This window comes from Ovis aries, chromosome 20 (assembly GCF_016772045.2).
Source record: "Ovis aries strain OAR_USU_Benz2616 breed Rambouillet chromosome 20, ARS-UI_Ramb_v3.0, whole genome shotgun sequence".
Taxonomy (NCBI): Eukaryota; Metazoa; Chordata; class Mammalia; order Artiodactyla; family Bovidae; genus Ovis; species Ovis aries.
This window is the reverse complement of record NC_056073.1, coordinates 30,433,701-30,451,816: the sequence shown is the minus strand read 5'-3', so window position 1 is coordinate 30,451,816 and position 18,116 is coordinate 30,433,701. Positions and strand designations below refer to the sequence as shown.

General features: G+C 42.6%; 1 long non-coding RNA gene and 7 other non-coding genes across 8 annotated transcripts; 5 read left to right on the top strand and 3 right to left on the bottom strand.

Moving 5' to 3' along the window:
- The first annotated feature begins 93 nt into the window (after positions 1-93).
- On the top strand, positions 94-646 carry LOC132658264 (uncharacterized). The gene is made up of 2 exons (XR_009597636.1): positions 94-194; positions 292-646. It is a non-coding gene; the product is annotated as an uncharacterized LOC132658264 (long non-coding RNA).
- A 5,446-nt stretch (positions 647-6,092) lies between these two features.
- TRNAA-AGC (transfer RNA alanine (anticodon AGC)) lies at positions 6,093-6,165 on the top strand. Its single transcript has one exon. It is a non-coding gene; the product is annotated as a tRNA-Ala (tRNA).
- A 528-nt stretch (positions 6,166-6,693) lies between these two features.
- TRNAA-AGC (transfer RNA alanine (anticodon AGC)) lies at positions 6,694-6,766 on the top strand. The gene has a single exon. It is a non-coding gene; the product is annotated as a tRNA-Ala (tRNA).
- A 6,152-nt stretch (positions 6,767-12,918) lies between these two features.
- Positions 12,919-12,991, top strand: TRNAM-CAU (transfer RNA methionine (anticodon CAU)). The gene has a single exon. It is a non-coding gene; the product is annotated as a tRNA-Met (tRNA).
- A 1,201-nt stretch (positions 12,992-14,192) lies between these two features.
- TRNAA-AGC (transfer RNA alanine (anticodon AGC)) lies at positions 14,193-14,265 on the bottom strand. The gene has a single exon. It is a non-coding gene; the product is annotated as a tRNA-Ala (tRNA).
- Positions 14,266-14,715: 450 nt separating this feature from the next.
- TRNAV-AAC (transfer RNA valine (anticodon AAC)) lies at positions 14,716-14,788 on the bottom strand. The gene has a single exon. It is a non-coding gene; the product is annotated as a tRNA-Val (tRNA).
- A 1,507-nt stretch (positions 14,789-16,295) lies between these two features.
- TRNAM-CAU (transfer RNA methionine (anticodon CAU)) lies at positions 16,296-16,368 on the top strand. The gene has a single exon. It is a non-coding gene; the product is annotated as a tRNA-Met (tRNA).
- A 959-nt stretch (positions 16,369-17,327) lies between these two features.
- Positions 17,328-17,400, bottom strand: TRNAM-CAU (transfer RNA methionine (anticodon CAU)). Its single transcript has one exon. It is a non-coding gene; the product is annotated as a tRNA-Met (tRNA).
- Positions 17,401-18,116: the final 716 nt, after the last annotated feature.

Here is an 18,116-nt window from a genome sequence, read left to right as displayed (position 1 = left end):
AGCCCCGCCCCCGAGAATCACATGATCTCCCTGGTTCCGAGACCAGGGCGCTCCATCCCCGGCCTCTGGGCCAATAGGGACCGAGCCTTTGAAATGGGGGGCGGGGCCGTGGGGCGCCTGCGCTCCAGGGACTGTGGTGTTTGGGGCGGAGCTGAAGAGGACTCTGCTTAAGGGTACTTTCTGACTCGTTGGAGGTATGCGGGGTAACTAGAGGAGCCCACTGCCAGCTTGTCTAAGAAGAAGCAACCCTGTTTATATTACAGTTTCCGACTTCTGTTCTCTTTCTTCAAGGCTGTTGAAAGAGAACTGTAGGCCAGAGTAGCGTCACAAGAGATGGATGCCTGCGACCGTGGGGAAAACACCCGGGAAGGATCTGAAAGAAACTGAGGCTCCCAAAGCACAGTGGAAGCGTTCCGTCGTCTAAGATGTGGCCAGAGAGATGGATGAAATGCTTTACAGAGCGAGTAGTGTTGGCTTTGTGTGGGTACAGGAAACTGCAGAGGAGGATAGAACTGCTGTGATTGTAGGAGGTTTCCCAGTCCTTTATGATTGTGCTCCAGGACTGGCATCAACTTCAGTAATCACGTGTTTGGGTTGGAGCAGAAATGAGTTTTCTTTCAGATTGAAGTAAATGTATCTATATCTACATCTCCCCCTGCTCAGTTGTTCAATGAAAAAAAGTTTCCTGAAAGCCCTCAGACATCAAAGGGGAAGGATGAGTACTGGGAATATAGAGAACAAAAGCCTGGATAATGTGACCAAAGACTTGAATTAGGAGCACAATACTGAGATTAGGGAGTGGTGAGAGCATCATCAGGGTCTTAACACTCTTCAGTTCAGTTCAGTCGCTCAGTTGTGTCCCACTCTTTGCAACCCCATGGACTGCAGCACGCCAGGCTTCTCTGTCCAGCACCAACTCCTGGAGTTTACTCAAACTCATATCCACTGAGTCGGTGATGCCATCCAACCATCTCATCCTCTGTCGTCCCCTTCTCCTCCCATCTTAAATCTTTCCCAGCATTAGGGTCTTTTCCAATGAGTCAGTTCTTCACATCAAGTGGCCAAAGTATGGAGCTTCAGCTCCACCATCAGCTCTTCCAAGGAATATTCAGGACTGATTTCCTTTAGGATGGACTGGTTGGACCTCCTTGCAGTCCAAGGGACGCTCAAGAGTCTTATCCAACACCACAGTTCAAAAGCATCAATTCTTTGGTGCTCAGCTTTCTTGATAGTCCAGCTTTCATGGCCATATATGACTACTGGAAAAACCATAGTTTTGACTAGATGGACCTTTGTCAGCAAAGTAATGTCTCTGCTTTTTAATATGCTGTCTCGGTCTAAGAAGCAAGCATCTCTTAATTTCATGGCTGCAGTCACCATCTGCAGTGCTTTTGGAGCCCCCCAAAGTAAAGCCCCCCCCCACCAACATGAACACAGTTTTCACTGATTTCCCATCTATTTACCATGAAATGATGGGACCAGATGGCATGATCTTAGTTTTCTGAATGTTGACTTTTAAGCCAACTTTTTCACTCTCCTCTCTCACTTTCATCAAGAGGCTTTTTAGTTCTTCACTTTCTGCCATAAGGGTGGTGTCATCTGCATATCTGAGGTTATTGATATTTCTCCTGGCAGTCTTGATTCCAGCTTGTGCTTCATTCAGTCCAGCATTTCTCATGATGTACTCTGCATATAAATTAAATAAGCAGGGTGACAATATACAGCCTTGAGGTATTCCTTTTCTTATTTGGAACCAGTCTGTTGTTCCATGTCCAGTTCTCACTGTTGCTTCCTGACCTGCATACAGATTTCTCCGGAGGCGGGTCAGGTGGTCTGGCATTTCCATCTCTTTAAGGATTTTCCATAGGTTGTTGTGATCCACACAGTCAAAGGCTTTGGCATAGTCAATAAAGCAGAAGTAGATGTTTTTCTGGAACTCGCTTTTTCGATGATCCAATGGATGTTGGCCATTTGTTGCTAGAGCGACTTTGAGGAGGCCAAGGGCAAATGAGAAGCCACAGCAAGACACTAGGAGGGGCAAAATCGTCTTTAGAATCAAACCCCGTACCCTCCAGAGACACTGAAAGGGCTCAAACATACCTTAACACTCTTACATTTAAGATAAACTAATTATGTTCCTAATTCTGGAATTCTGCCCCAGAGGAGCTGCAGCTTAGTTTTAGGTTTGTTTTTAATGAAAATTTCTAAGTAAGGCCCAAATATTCTATATAGAGCCTTTTTAATAGTTGAAATCACTTTTAATAACTTCAGAGTATGTGATATATTCCAGATGTTGTTCTCATTTTACAGGTATTATCTCATTATTGTTGAGTCACTAAATCACATCTAACTCTTTTGCTATCTGCATGGACTTTAGCCTGCCAAGCTCCTCTGTCCATGGAATTCCCCAGGCAAGAATAGTGGAGTGGGTTGCCATTTACTTCTCCAGGGGATCTTGCTGCACCCAGGGATGGAACCCATGTTTCTTGCATTGTAGGCAGATTCTTTACCACTGAGCCACCAGTACCTCCTTTTATCTCTTTAACTTGTAACATAAATTCTATAAGATGTTTGTTATTATTTTTATCTTAGGAGGAAACTGGTGCAGGAAGAGATTGAGTAACTTGTCCAGGATCACACACTTAGTAACTAGTGAAGCTGAAATATGAATAGCCATGCCAGAGCCTGTGCTTGCCAGGATTGTATTATATGGCTACATCAATAGTAGTGATTGTGTTGTAGTAAAATATTGAATTCTGATCTCTGCATTGTGTATGGGAAGGTCTCAGTAAGTGTTTAATTGAACCCTGTAGCTTTTTCTTTAAAGACACATTGACCCAAGCAAAGTGCTCATTTTATTCATTGTTTCATTTACTCAACGGATGCTGATTGAACACTTCCAATTCACCAGACAGCAGGCTGAAGGTTAGGAATTTAAAGGTAGGAAAGACTCAGTTCCATTTCTCTGAGGCTTCACAGCACCAGGTGTCACGTGGTGTGACAAAGGTAGAAGTTACATAAAGTAGTCTGGGGACAGGGAGAAGGTGCACTTATTTGAGAAAGGGCCAGGAATGACTCTGTGCAACGTGGGACTTGAGGTGAAGCTTGAAGATTAGAAGGAAGGAGTTGAAGATGGGGCTGGAATGGAGGATGGGAAATAGGTTAGAGATTTTCTAATGTGATTTCAATTCATGAATTTTATCTTGTAGGAAATGGGAACCCATTCATAGAATAGTTCAGTTATCCCCAAACTTAAAAAATTTTTAAAGTATGAGTATGTTTTAGTTTTAAATACAGAGAGTGGCAAAACAGGAAGCCTGGAAACCAAGATAAAGAATAAGAAGGAGCAGGCAGCAAACTGAACAAAAATAGGTCATGACAATCAAGGGAGAATTTCAATTAAAAGTTTGTTGAGAACAATGTCAAATATTCTGAAAGATCCTGGATAACACCAAAGATTATTGGATAAGGTTTACACGATAATTACTATCTTCTAGGTGCTGTTTTAAGCACTTTTATAGTATTAACTCACTTAATCATCCAACAACCCTATGTGTTTTAGTCCTTACAATAAGCCCCTGTTATAAACAAGGGAGATGAGGTACAAAACTTGGGCAAAATCATGCAGTTGATAAGAAGCAGAATGGGGATTTAAATTCTGAGGGATCTGGCTTCTAAGTCTGTGCTTGTTACCACTACTCTATTCTATCTCTCTAAAGCGGCTCTGTGGAGTTTAGGAAGAAAGGTTCTCGTTTTTAGTAAGGGCAGCTTCTATGGAGTGTGGTGGAAAGGGAAATAGAGAATACAGGCAGTATCATCATATTCTGAAACATCTTTTAGAAGCTTCTCTATGAAGATGAACAAAGACCATCTCTAGCATCGAATACAGGACTTAAATATTAGGCAGGGCCTGAGGCTTCAGGGTACAGGAGATTTTAATATGTTGTTAAAGGAAAACAGTCAGTAGAGAGGTTGAGGATTCAGGAAAATGGTATTTGATGTAGAGAGGCCACTTACGAGACAGGAAAGGCTGGCCACTGCAGTACAAAGAGGAATTAGCCTTGAACAGAAGGTATCAGAGATCAAAGCAGAGAAATGTATCTGTATTGCTTTGGTCTTGTTCAGAAATGATTAAATCCACATTAAAAACCAGTAACCTGACCTGCCTCCTAAGAAATCTGTATGCACGTCAAGAAGCAACAGTGAGAACTGGACATGGAACAACAGACTGGTTCCAAATAAGAAAAGGAGTACCTCAAGGCTGTATATTGTCACCCTGCTTATTTAACTTCTATGCAGAGTACCTCATGAGAAATGCTGGACTGAATGAAGCACAAACTGGAATCAAGATTGCCAGGAGAAATATCAATAACCTCAGATATGCAGATAACACCACCCTTATGGCAGAAAGTGAAGAGGAATTAAAAAGCCTCTTGATGAAAGTGAGAGAGGAGAGTGAAAAAGTTGGCTTAAAAGTCAACATTCAGAAAACTAAGATCATGGCATCTGATCCCATCACTTCATGGCAAATAGATGGGGAAACAGTGGAAGTAGTGACAGACTTTATTTTTTGGGTTCCAAAAATCACTGCAGATGGTGACTGCGGCCATGAAATTAAAAGATGCTTGCTCGTTGGAAGAAAAGTTATGACAAACCTAAAGACAGCATATTAAAAAGCAGAGACATTACTTTGCCAACAAAGGTCTGTCTAGTGAAAAATATGGTTTTTCCAGTAGTCATGTATGGATGTGAGAGTTGGACTATAAAGAAAGATGAGTGCTGAAGAATTGATGCTTTTGAACTGTGGTGTTGGAGAAGACTCTTGAGAGTCCCTTGGACAGCAAGGAGGTCCAACCCACCCATCCTAAAGGAAATCAGTCGTGAATATTCCTTGGAAGGACTGATGCTGAAGCTGAAGCTCCATACTTTGACTACCTGATGTGAAGAACTGACTCATTGGAAAAGACCCTGATTCTGGGAAAGAATGAAGATGGGAGGAGAAGGGGACAACAAAGGCTGAGATGGTTGGATGGCATCACTGTGATGCACATGAGTTTGAGCAAGCTCCAGGAGTTGGTGATGGACGGGGAAGCCCGATGTGCTGCAGTCCATGGGGTCGCAAAGAGCTGGACACGACCGAGCAACTGCACTGACTGACTGACTGACTGAACTAATGTATTTTTAGAAAATAAATCACCATGTTTATGCTTCAACAATGTCAATAGGATAGCATTGCTATTTTTCACCTCCTCATCTCCTAGGGTATCTCAGATTTTTCCACTGAAGTATAACCAGACAAGAGGAGAATGAACAAATGCCTCAAAATGGCTTCTCACAGTTGTAAAATTCATTTGGGTGTCTCATTTATCATTAAAATTTATGCAGTTTGCAGCCTACCCTACGATCTATATGGGCACTGGAAATAGGAAATTTTTAAAAAAATTGGTTCCTATCATTAATAAATCATAGTTGTAAATGAAATAGATATTTGCTTAGTTCATGAAAAATCTGTGAGACAAATTACTAATTTCCTCCCCCACATTCATGGTACTAACACCAATCAGTGGTGACTTTTCTTTTCCACTTCACAAAACTTAAGCTCAGGTATCTTATAATACCCGCTGTCTGTCAATCAATCAAGATGGATTTTGCTTTGCTGTCCCTGTGCATGAGACAGTCAGTTCAGTCACTCAGTCATGTCTGACTCTTTGCAACCTAATGGACTGCAGCACACCAGGCTTCCCTATCCATTACCAATTCCTGGAGCTTGCTCAAACTCATGTCCATTGAGTCAGTGATGCCATCCAACCATCTCAGCCTCTGTCATCCCCTTCTCCTCCCACCTTCAATCTTTCCCAGAATCAGGGTCTTTTCCAACGAGTCAGTTCCTCACATTAGGTGGCCAAGGTATTGGAGTTTCAGCTTCACCATCAGTCCTTCCAGTGAATATTCAGGACTGATTTCCTTTAGGACTGACTGGTTTGGTCTCTTTAAGGATCTTGAAATTTTCTGAAGTTCAGGCTGCTCGGAAGAGTAAATAAAGTGGGGATGGTACTCTGAAAAGCTAGAGGAAAAAACACAAGGATGAAGGTGGGGAATTAGCTCAAGTGGTAGAGCGCTCGCTTAGCATGTGAGAGGTAGTGGGATCGATGCCCACATTCTCCAGTTTTGGCTCCTTCAACTAAGGAACTCCAGCTGACAACCGCAAATCTTGCAACCTATACAAAGAAATGAGAAAAGCAGACACACACTGCACTCTCCTCGGGGCAAGGATAAGACTGGTGCAGTCAGCCAGTTGTGTCCAACTCTTTGTTACCCCATAGAATGCAGCACACCAGGCTTCCCCGTCCATCACCAACTCCCGGAGCTTGCTCAAACTCATGTCCATTGAGTCAGTGATGCCATCCAACCATCTCAGCCTCTGTCATCCCCTTCTCTTCCCACCTTCAATCTTTCCCAGAATCAGGGTCTTTTCCAACGAGTCAGTTCCTCACATTAGGTGGCCAAAGTATTGGAGTTTCAGCTTCACCATCAGTCCTTCCAGTGAATATTCAGGACTGATTTCCTTTAGGACTGACTGGTTTGGTCTCTTTAAGGATCTTGAAATTTTCTGAAGTTCAGGCTGCTCAGAAGAGTAAATAAAGTGGGGATGGTACTCTGAAAAGCTAGAGGAAAAAACACAAGGATGAAGGTGGGGAATTAGCTCAAGTGGTAGAGCGCTCGCTTAGCATGTGAGAGGTAGTGGGATCGATGCCCACATTCTCCAGTTTTGGCTCCTTCAACTAAGGAGCTCCAGCTAACAACCACAAAAATCTTGCAACCTATACAAAGAAATGAGAAAAGCAGACACACACTGCACTCTCCTCGGGGCAAGGACAAGACTGGTTCTACTGCCGCTTTGGTATGTGTATCTACTCAATTTAGTTGCTTAGTTGTGTCTGACTCTTTGTGATCCCGTGGACTGCAGCACGTCAGGCTTCCCTGTCCATCCCCAACTCCTGGAGCTTGCTCAAACTCATGTCCATTGAGTCGGTGATGCTGTCCAACCTACTCATCCTCTGTCATCCCCTTCTCCTGCCTTCAATCTTTCCCAGCATCAGGGTCTTTTCTAATGCATCAGCTCTCCGCATCAGATGTCCAAAGTATTGGAGCTTCAGCTTCACCATCAGTCCTTCCAATGAATATTTAGGACTGATTTCCTTTAGGACTGATGACAAATTTAACTCAAGAGGATATGAACTAGAAAAAATATCTGTACAAAGTTCCATAAGAATGTTGAAGGAAGTGGGTTATTCTGTCTAAAGGGATCAGAAGAGACTTAACAAAAAGAGATAGCAGTCTATGGCTGTTAGGATCGCTTTGTTCCACAAAATATTCAGAAAGCCAAGTTTCTTCCAGTTCACTGTCCACTATTCTTTCTGCAGGCTGAGGAATAATATCTTTAAGTTGATAAAAAGCTTTTGTGCTCTTGTTGATGTTTGTTGATGTGTTTAAGACAAGAGAAGCCTTCAAAATAAATATAGAAGAAACTTTGGAAGTGGGGATAAGAGAAAAAAAAAGAAAAATCAAGTAAAACATAGTCCAGAAGTATTAATAACTTGTGGCTCAATAGAGTGTTTTGTAAATTAATACATGACACAAATGAGATGCAGTTTCAATTTACTCATTCAGTTAATCATAAATATGAGCGTACATGTGGGCTAAGTCACTTCAGTTGTGTTTAACTCTTTGCGACGCTATGGACTGTGTCCTGCCAGGCTCCTCTCTCCATGGGATTCTCCAGGCAAGAATACTGGCACGGGTAATCATTCCCTTCTCCAGGGAATCTTCCACACCCAGGGATCAAAACCACATCTCCTGCATTGGTAGGTGGATTATTTACCATGGAGCCACCTGGGAAGCCCCTCAGTTAATATATATCAGACACTAACTGAGAGGCTATGCGTGTAAGGGACATCATACACCGAAGTTGCTTTGAATTAAAGAAATGGCACTTCTCAAGACAGATATGACTGCAGACTCCTTTGTATTCCCTGAAAGAGGTGTGAATCAGTTCTTTATGGTCCCTGTAACAAAGCCACTGGGCTTCTCTGGTGGCTCAGTGGTGAATTCACCTGCCAATACAGGAGACAGGGGTTTGATCCCTGGGTGTGGAAGATCCCCTGGAGAAGGAAATGGCAACCCACTCCAGTATTCTTGCCTGGAAATCTCATAGACAGAGGAGCCTGGTGGGCTACAGTCCACGGGGTCACAAAAGAACTAGACATGACTTAGTGTCTAAATGACAACAATAAACAAATTACCATATACTTTGCCAACAAAGGTCCGTCTAGTCAAGGCTATGGTTTTTCCAGTGGTCATGTATGGATGTCAGAGTTGGACTATAAAGAAAGCCAAGGGCTGAAGAATTGATCCTTTTGAACTGTGGTGTTGGAGAAGACTCTTGAGAGTCCCTTGGAGTGCAAGGAGGTCCAGTCCATCCTAAAGGAAATCAGTCCTGAATATTCATTGGAAGGACTGATGCTGAAGTTGAAACTCCAATACTTTGGCCACCTAATTGTGGAACTGACTCATTGGAAAAGACCCCGATTCTGGGAAAGATTGAAGGCAAGAGGAGAAGGGGATGACCGAAGATGAGATGGTTGGATGGCATTACTGACGCAATGGACATGAGTTTGAGTAAGCTCCGGGAGTTGGTGATGGACAGGGAAGCCTGGCATGCTGCAGTCGATGGGGTCGCAGAGTCGGACACAAGTGAGCGACTGAACTGAACTGAACTAGTGAATTAAACAATACAAATTTATTGTTTTTCAGTTCTGTAGTTCAGAAGTCTAAATCAGGGCACACTCGGTTAAAATCAAGATGTTGGCACTGCTGTGTTCCTTTCTAAAGAATTTGCTTCCTCACTCTTTTCAGCTTCTAGGCTTCCTGCAGCTTTTGGCTCATAGACTTCTTCCTCCATCTCCAAAGCCTGCAATGAAGGACCATTTTCTTCTCATGTCACATCTCTCCAAGCTTTATGTCATTGCATAACTAAGACTATAGCTGGAAACTTTCTCTACTCTTAAGGACTTATGGGATAATTTTGGGCTCACCAGTGTATTTCCTCATCTCAAGGTTGTAACCTTGATCACATCCACAAAGTCCTTTTTCCCATCAAGGTAATAAATTCACAGGTTCTCCCTGTACTGATTGCTGATGTCAGGGGAGGACTCTGACTGCTTGGAAGGAAACAAAGATCATCATTATTGCCAATCACCAGAAACAGAAGTCCAGTCTGGGACTGCACCTTGGTATCAGAGTCACCAAGGAAAACACAAGAACACAGTCAAGCACAGGATAGGACAAAACTTTACTTCCATGGGGAAGAGACAGAGCAAGGTCGGCTTTAGTATGTCTGTCAGCTCCCCATGTCTAGCAGATCCCCACAGCAGCTATGCACACCCCTCTCATGCCACAGTAGGACCACAACCCCTGCCCTGTGGAGTCTGAAATGCTGGAAGCTGTGAGCAGACCTGAGGGTCACTGATGAACATGTAAGCTTAACAAAAGAAATAGATTCCCACATGGGGCTATAAGCCTGACATAGGCTATGTGGGCTCTTTATCTCAGGTCAGGATGTGTTTCAGGCAGAAGGCCCATTCTTATCTGACTAAGTAGGGATTAAAACACTGTGTACAGGAGACTGCCTTTCTCATCACCACCACCCCCCCCCCATTCTACTGAAACAATAGATAAAGCATGTCCAATCTGGTACGACCCTTGTTGCTGTTGTTTAGACGCGAAGTGCTGTTCAACTCCTTTGTGACCCCATGGACTATAGCCCACCAGGCTCCTATGTCCATGGGATTTCCCAGGCAAGAATACTGCAGTGAGTAGCCATTTCCTTATACAGAAGATCTTCTCGACCCAGAGACTGAATCTGCATCTCCTGCATTGGCAGGCAGGTTCTTTGCTTGAGCCACTAGGGAAGCCAGGTAGGAACCTAGTCTACCTCAAGTTTGGAAGGTAGTCTACCTCATAAGTTATGACCAACCTAGATAGCATATTCAAAAGCAGAGACATTACTTTGCCGACTAAGGTCTGTCTAGTCAATGCTATGGTTTTTCCTGTGGTCATGTGTGGATGTGAGAGTTGGACTGTTAAGAAGGCTGAGCACCGAAGAATTGATGCTTTTGAACTGTGGTGTTGGAGAAGTCCCTTGGACTGCAAGGAGATCCAACCAGTCCATTCTGAAGGAGATCAGCCCTGGGATTTCTTTGGAAGGAGTGATGCTAAAGCTGAAACTCCAGTACTTTGGCCACCTCATGCGAAGAGTTGACTCATTGGAAAAGACTCTGATGCTGGGAGGGATTGGGGGCAGGAGGAGAAGGGGACGACAGAGGATGAGATGGCTGGATGGCATCACTGACTGGGTGGACGTGAGTCTGAGTGAACTCCAGGAGTTGGTGATAGACAGGGAGGCCTGGCATGCTGCGATTCATGGGGTTGCAAAGAGTCAGACATGACTGAGTGACTGAACTGAACTACCCCATAAGTTGGGTCTAGTGGGTTCCCTGAACAATCTGGCAGTTTACTGGCAGAGACTTTCTGTCGTTTTGAGAGAGCACATTACCAGGATCACCAAGAGAAATAGACCCAGGATTACGGCCAATCCTTGCTGGAGCCTGTTTCTCAACTATGAACCCCAACTGCCAGGGCTGAGGCAGCTAAAGAGGCCAAAGAATGCCATGGCCTTTAGGTATGACATCTAAAGCTCAAGCCAAAACAGCAAAAGTAAGCCGTACAGAATTCGAACCTGCCACTTCACACAATCATAATAATATTCCATGAGATAAATGTCTACATGTGGGGAAAAAAGCTAGGACAAGATTGAAGATAAGGTTCATTTCCTATGTGAGGCCACTCCTTGAAGATTGGGAAAGCTCTGTTTTATCTAGTACATAGAAAAAACACAGAGGAATAAAATGGGGAAACGGGGAATATGTTCTAAAGGAGAAAACAAGATAAAACCTCTGGGGGTGGAGGATTGTAATAGTAAAATGGAGATAAGTAATTTACTTGACAGAGAGTTGTAAAAATGGTCACCAAACTTGGGAGAATGGATGAGCACAATGAAAACCTCAACAAAGAGATAGAAAATATAAGAAAGTACCAAACAGAAGTCACAGAGCTGAAGAAAACAAATTTGAAGTGAAAAACGCACTAGAGCCTTCCGTAGCGATTTCTTTCCCCGGAGCGGATAGTCTCTTGCTCCCTCTTGTGTTTGTCGATGGTATTGCAGGTTCTGTGGTGCGGCCTCAAGCTGTCAAACTCTCCTTTGTTCTCAGGGGCCCCAAGGCATCCAAAGTATGAGAGTTTGGTATGAGCGCTTCTAGTCAAGTGAGAAAGAAACCAGTCCCTTGGGCAGACTCCCCCCAACCCTTGAAAACTCAGAATCTTTGGCATATGTTCCATTCTTCCCTTGCTGTCCGAAGAGAAAGGCAATAATTTGGTCATTTTCTACTGATCTCGCTGAGTTTTGTCAACTTGGAGGAAAATCTGTAGTGGGTGGAATGCCATAGTTTTATTTATCCATTTCAATGCAGCTGTTTCTGGCTCTGCACAATTTGGGGGTACTGCGACGTCCTAACTGGTTTCTGGAGAGCTCATAAAAGCTTTTTGGACCATATACTCATGTTAAATTGGTGTCTCTGTCAGGGAACAAGGTCCGTGGCTTTCTATTTTGCTATCTTGCTGATGGTCATCCCTTCTTAGCAGTATAATTTAAAGCTCTACAATTTACACATATTCATTTTAGGAGGCTGCCTCTGATGGTAATAAAATATAGCGAGGTTTTGTTACTATCTTCTAGATGGATTTAATTTTAAGCAATAAGTTAATGCTGTATTTAATATTCAAACATTTCCAACATTTGGCTATGCCTCCATCAATTTATTTCTACTGATTATCAGGGATGGTCATCTGACTGAACACTGGCTTGTTTAGTGACAATTGTGATAATTTCTATCTACAGGAGAGGAGGTTGGGTAGGGGACCCATGATTTAAAAAAATGAATGCATAAATACATGAGAATTTTTTACCTATAAATTCAAGATTTATAGAAAAGATTCAGGAAGTCCAATTCACCAAAAGCTGAAAAGAAATCCATAGCCAGTTACATCACAGTGAAACTGTAAAAGAAGAGGAGAAAAAGGAGAGGAAGAAGAGGGGCAAGAGTACCAAAATGACATTAAAGACTAACAACAATTCTCAAAAATAGAAGAGAGATTGCCTGCAAAGGTGACACTGTAAGCTAGAAAATAGCTCAGGGTAATTTTCAAATTGAAGAAATAAAATAACTCAACTAAAATTACGCTTAGTGACTCTATTTTTGAAGAATGACGGTGATATAAAGATAGCATGAGATAAAAGAACATTTGAGAGTTTATCGCACAGAGACCCTCAGTAAAGGAAATCTCAAGAATATACTATAAAAGGAAGGAAATTTTCATAGATATATTCCTCGGTAAATATTTTCAAAGACACTGCTCTAGACTTTTTGGACAAATTAATAGACAAAAAAGATGAAGAATTTGCATGCTATTAGACTTACAGTGCAAATCATGATGAGAAAATATATAGACAAAAACATGGGTAAATCCAAACACATATTAACTTTTTGAAAAATAATCCCAAATCGTACTTTGGAAAATACGGTAGAACTAAAATATTGGGCAAAAAAAATTACATACATGTTTCAAGGTATGAAAATTTTCTATACATTCATCCAACTGCTATTCGGTGAGAGTACTATCCGTGACTGTTAACTCGGAGGGACCGATGATCCAGATGAACAGAAAAGAAGAACACCAGCCAGAGGACAAGCACTGGCTTAGATAATTTCTTTATAGCACAGCCAACAAGTTGATTTCAGTGCCTTCTTAGCGCAGTGGGCAGCGCGTCAGTCTCATAATCTGAAGGTCCTGAGTTCGAGCCTCAGAGAGGGCATTTTTTTTTCCTTTTGTTTGCTTTTCCTTAGGCGCGTTTATTTCCCTTGAGTTTGTTTTTGCATTCATTTACCTCTGGAACGCAGTTTGCTCTGCTGTGAAGTATCAAGACGTGATATTGTGTCAGAGTTTTCTCACGATAACCGTTCCGGGTCTCCATTTAGAAGAGCACTCCGGCAATGGCTGTTTCTCCGGAAGTTCTAGAGATGCTCCGCCTTGACAGCAGAGACGCTTGAGTCTTCAGATTAGTCCCGAAAAACCAAGAAGGGCATAAAACTTCTAATGCTGAAATAATAACCACGAGTTCAAAATATTCTGTCGCGGCGAACTGTACTTCGCTGACTGGTGCCTGCAGGGTCTATGCCCGCATTCTCCGCCTGCGCATCTCCTTGAGCTCTTGGTCGGGAACCGCAACTTCCCAGTTGACTACAGCTCAATACAGATGTAGAAAACATTGGCTTTTGGCGGAGGGGGCAGGGAGAGTCTTTAATTTTTTTTTTTTTTAATGAGCCAGAAGAAGAGGAATATTGGACATTGAAATATTGGACATGTGATACGTCGGATCTTTCTGATTCCTCCCCTCCCCCTCGCCCTTGTATGGTTTCACACATGTCAGAGCTGGAGATGTCTTTCTTAACTGACAAGCCAACTTTGTAGCCAGTGGAGGAAAACAGTGGAAGGGAGATGAGGCGTCTCGAGCAGGCCAAAATGCTCAAAGAGGAAGAAAATCTGTGCGAGGCTGAGCTCGTCATTTTCCATCTTAGCAATTCGATGTTGGTTGTTGTTCACGATCAGAGCCACTTATTCACAGCGCGCGGGTGCATCCAGTAGCTAACTAATAACTTCACGTATTTGCTTCCCATAGGGTCTTTCTCCATATTTTTTGGTTACTTGGGGCACTCGGTTTCAGCCCCTGACAAGAAAGTTGGGGCTTTATTGACCCTGCCCTGCCCTGCGCTTTTCAGGATTGGGCCGCCTTGCGGCCACATGCATGAAGAAACGGAAGGGGAAAAAAGGAATTGGGCATATCCCTTGAGATGACCCAGCTATTCTGCAGCAGAACCCAAGTCATACGTTGGTAGTAGCGGTAGTACTAACCACTAGCCCTCGCTATCCTGTTTTGTCCTTTCCCTAAGAAGGGTCTAAAGTGTCTAATTTCTTTCTAGAGATTGGAAGATTGAAGCGCCTCAGGTGAGTAAAACTGGAGGATGTGGGCATCGATCCCACTACCTCTCGCATGCTAAGCGAGCGCTCTACCATTTGAGCTAATCCCCCACTATTACATTTCGCTTCTCCCCCCACCCTCCAGTTTATCAACATACCGTCTCCATTATTCCTTCTTTTGGGTGGTCCAAACTTCAGAAAATGTCAAGCCCGTTAATGGGAATCAGAATTTGGGCTAAGGGCACATCATCTCAGAGATGCCCCGAGGGAAGAGCGCAATTGGTACCTACTTCTCTGCCAGGAAAGGAGAAAGTAGCCATAGGAAAAGTTTGACACTCCAAAGGTTCTCGATTCAGATTTTCTGGGACAGAAGAGAACACGTCCCAGTTGGGAGGAGTCACCCAGAACAGTCAGCTAATGCGACGAGACTATCTCAGGGTGATTATATGTTTCTTAAAAAGAGGACCCCCCCCCAAAAAAAAAGTGGGTTGATGACTCGTTCCTTTTAGGGCAGGCGGTGAGCTGATTTTTCCCCGGATGACAAGGTGAAAAAGCAGCCATTGTTTCCGCTCGGTTTCGAACCGAGGACCTCTCGCGTGTTAGGCGAGCGTGATGACCACTACACTACGGAAACTCACATTGCAGTCCAGTTTTGAGATACTCAATTCTTGCTGAGGTGGATCATGAAAAGTTTCACATCTACATCATATAAGAGAATAACCAAAACAAACAAACAAACAAAAAACCCTGTTACAAATAAGACCTATCAAAAATACGTAGTGAGATCCTATGAAAGAGAGAGAAAAAAAATACGGACATTGAGGTGTGAGAATAAAGAATCAACAGGATGGAAGGAACAGTCAAGATGGTAGGAACTCCTGTGTTCAGAAATATACCTGTGTAGTAGGAGTGGAGTGTGCGAGTGTGCGAGTGTGTGTGTGTGTGTGTGTGTGTGTGTGTGTGCGTGTGTAAAATAGACATGGAGAGAAACAGTGATTGAAAAAAGCCAGGACACATGAAGATACATTGGGGAAAAATGTGGGGAGACTTAAAAAACCCTTGAAAAACATGCAGACACATGGCTTTAAAATGAAAATATTTTATGAAACTTTTTTATTTTGAATGCCAAATAGGTAGGAAATGGAGAAAATAGAATTAGAGAGAAAGAAAAAGAAGTTGTAAGACCTTAAAGGATTGAGGCTTATTCTTTAAGCCCTGAGATTAATAATAACATGAGTCTTTCTGTACCTGCGGCCCAGTACACTAGCTGGCTTGGAATACATTCTTCATAAACACAGAATGGACAAAGGCATAGGTGCATGAGAAAAAAGAGAAGGATTCTGGAGAGCTGTGTGGAAAGGAGCTATAGTATTTAAGTACATATCAAGATACTGGGTGTAGAGATTTGAAGGCAAAGAAAGAGTCAAAGGCATGTAGAATACTTGAATCTGGGTGGTAAACACAAGTGATTGCGAATTAATACCTGATGCATGGAAGATTAAATCCTCTCATTTATAATAATAGTGAATTAATGAATGAATTGGGTTGGAGGTAAAGACTAAGTGCAGGGTTAAAGGAAAAGGCTACATTTTAATACAGGAAAAGAAAAAATCAGCTTTGCGCTTCTGGTTTTGCTCCGTAGAGCCACGAGAACTGAAAAAAAAAGATGGTTCAACTATTCTAAGCTTCAAATTTTCTCTGTAAAATGGGAATTATATTTGAATGAACTGCAAAGCTAAATCAAACAACTTGCATAAGATTAATAAACATGTAGTATCATTTTTAGCACCCAGTGCTGAAAAAGGATTTTTTTCATTTCTTTTCATTCTTTTGTATTCTGCTTTCTGCAGGCTGAAGGTGCCTCCTTTCCTTGAACCCTTAAGGGGAAGCAACAGCAAGGTCAAATCTGCAGGAAGAAAGCTCTGGACAAGCTAACCTTCAGAAATCCATCTCTGAGTATCCTTTTGGTAACGTGTATAAGAAGTAAAACAGAGTATCATTTCTCTTTCACATTTTAAAGGAAAATCAACTGGGCAAAGTTGGAATCCCACAATCCATAATCACATATGTCGTAATGCTGCACCCGGCGGATTCTACGCTCTGGAATGGTGGTGTCCACACCTTTCACGTACACCTTGTCTGCCTTCTTAGCGCAGTAGGCAGCGCGTCAGTCTCATAATCTGAAGGTCCTGAGTTCGAGCCTCAGAGAGGGCAGCTTGTTTTTTTTTCCTCCACAGTCAAACTCGCCTAACCTTACTCTGCTAAAAAGAAAACGTATACAGGCTACACCAAAACCAAATCGAAAGGAACAAACAAAAAGTCAACATAAAATAAATCTGGGAGTTAGTGAAGAACAGGGAAGCCTGGGGTGCTGCAGTCCATGGCGTGGCAAAGAGTCAGACATGATTGAGGAGCTGAACAACAAAGTAAAATGACCAAATGCTGCCAGAGAAGCATTTGATAAAGGATCCATTGTTTGCTCAGGAGTGTAATACTAGATTTCAAGTCTGTTGCACTTCCCAGTAACTTCAGTAAAATCATAGATGAAGTAATGTAGACCACATCACAAAAATACCATATTTTTGTGTCTTCTCCATCTGATAGAAGACTTCTCTTTAGAGCACATTGGGGCTCTAAAGGACTCCCAATGGCAATTAAGGAATGGAAGATGTAAAATCATTTATTCTTTTTATCATGAAACAAATAATTGTTGTTTACACAACTATTTGGGTGCAGTGAATTAAGAGTGAATAAGATCTCCAAATTTCCTTCCTTGTGGAGCTACATTCCTCCATCTTTCGCTTCTTTTAGAGTGGCAGGATGCAGGGAGCTTGAAGATTTGACTAATGTGGTTTGTGAGGGTTCTTGCACTTTATCTCTGACATTCTGTGAGCTTGGAGGCTGGAGGGAGAAAGCGGAGACAGAGGTCACTTCTGGCATGCTGACAGTGTAGACAGTGTAGTAGCCTTTTCAGGATAATCGAATATCTTGAAACCAATTTATTCTTTGGGGGCCAGATATATGTCCTTCCCCGTCCTTCACTAACTCCCAGAGTTATTTTATGTTGACTTTTTGTTTGTTCCTTTCGGTTTGGTTTCGGTGTAGCCTGTATACGTTTTCTTTTTAGCAGAGTAACATTAGGCTAGTTCGACTGTGGAGGAAAATAAACAAGCTGCCCTCTCTGAGGCTCGAACTCAGGACCTTCAGATTATGAGACTGACGCGCTGCCTACTGCGCTAAGAAGGCAGACAAAGCAAGGCTTTCACGTTCTAATTAAAATATGAAATAATATTTTTCAGGCACATCTATCAGTTTCCAGGTTTTAAAAAAATGTAACCAATGCTCCTTGAAAACCTTCCATATAAGACAATGCTGCACCCGGCGGATTCTACACTCTGAAATGATGGTGTCCACATCTTTAAGGTATACATCCACCAGTTGGATACTGGCCGGCAAGACCAGAACGATCCTGTCTTTTGTGGCTGTTTTCCTCTCTGATGTTCCAATGATTGGCCTCTTCTCTCCCTCAGAGATCTCAGTCTTGCTACTTCTGCTGCTGCTAAGTCGCTTCAGTGGTGTCCGACTCTGTGTGACCCCAGAGACGGCAGCCCACCAGATTCCCCAGTCTCTGGGATTCTCCAGGCAAGAACACTGAAGCGGGTCTCACTCTTGCACTTTCTTTATATTCAAAAGAAACTTAGGAGATACCCAGTTAATATTAACTCACTAACTAAGTGAATGAATACCCCTCAAATGTGTCTACACTCCATATGTCGTTGTCTCACTTTACATCTCCACTTGCATGAACGCGACAGGAGGTGTTCTCTCTACAAAAAACACAGACTGGAAAACAACAACAACAACAAAAAATACAGAGAGAACTTAACAGAAAAACCTCTCTGTCAGTCTATTGGGCTATTAATTAGACTAAGAGATTTATGAAGATTATTTCATATATTCCA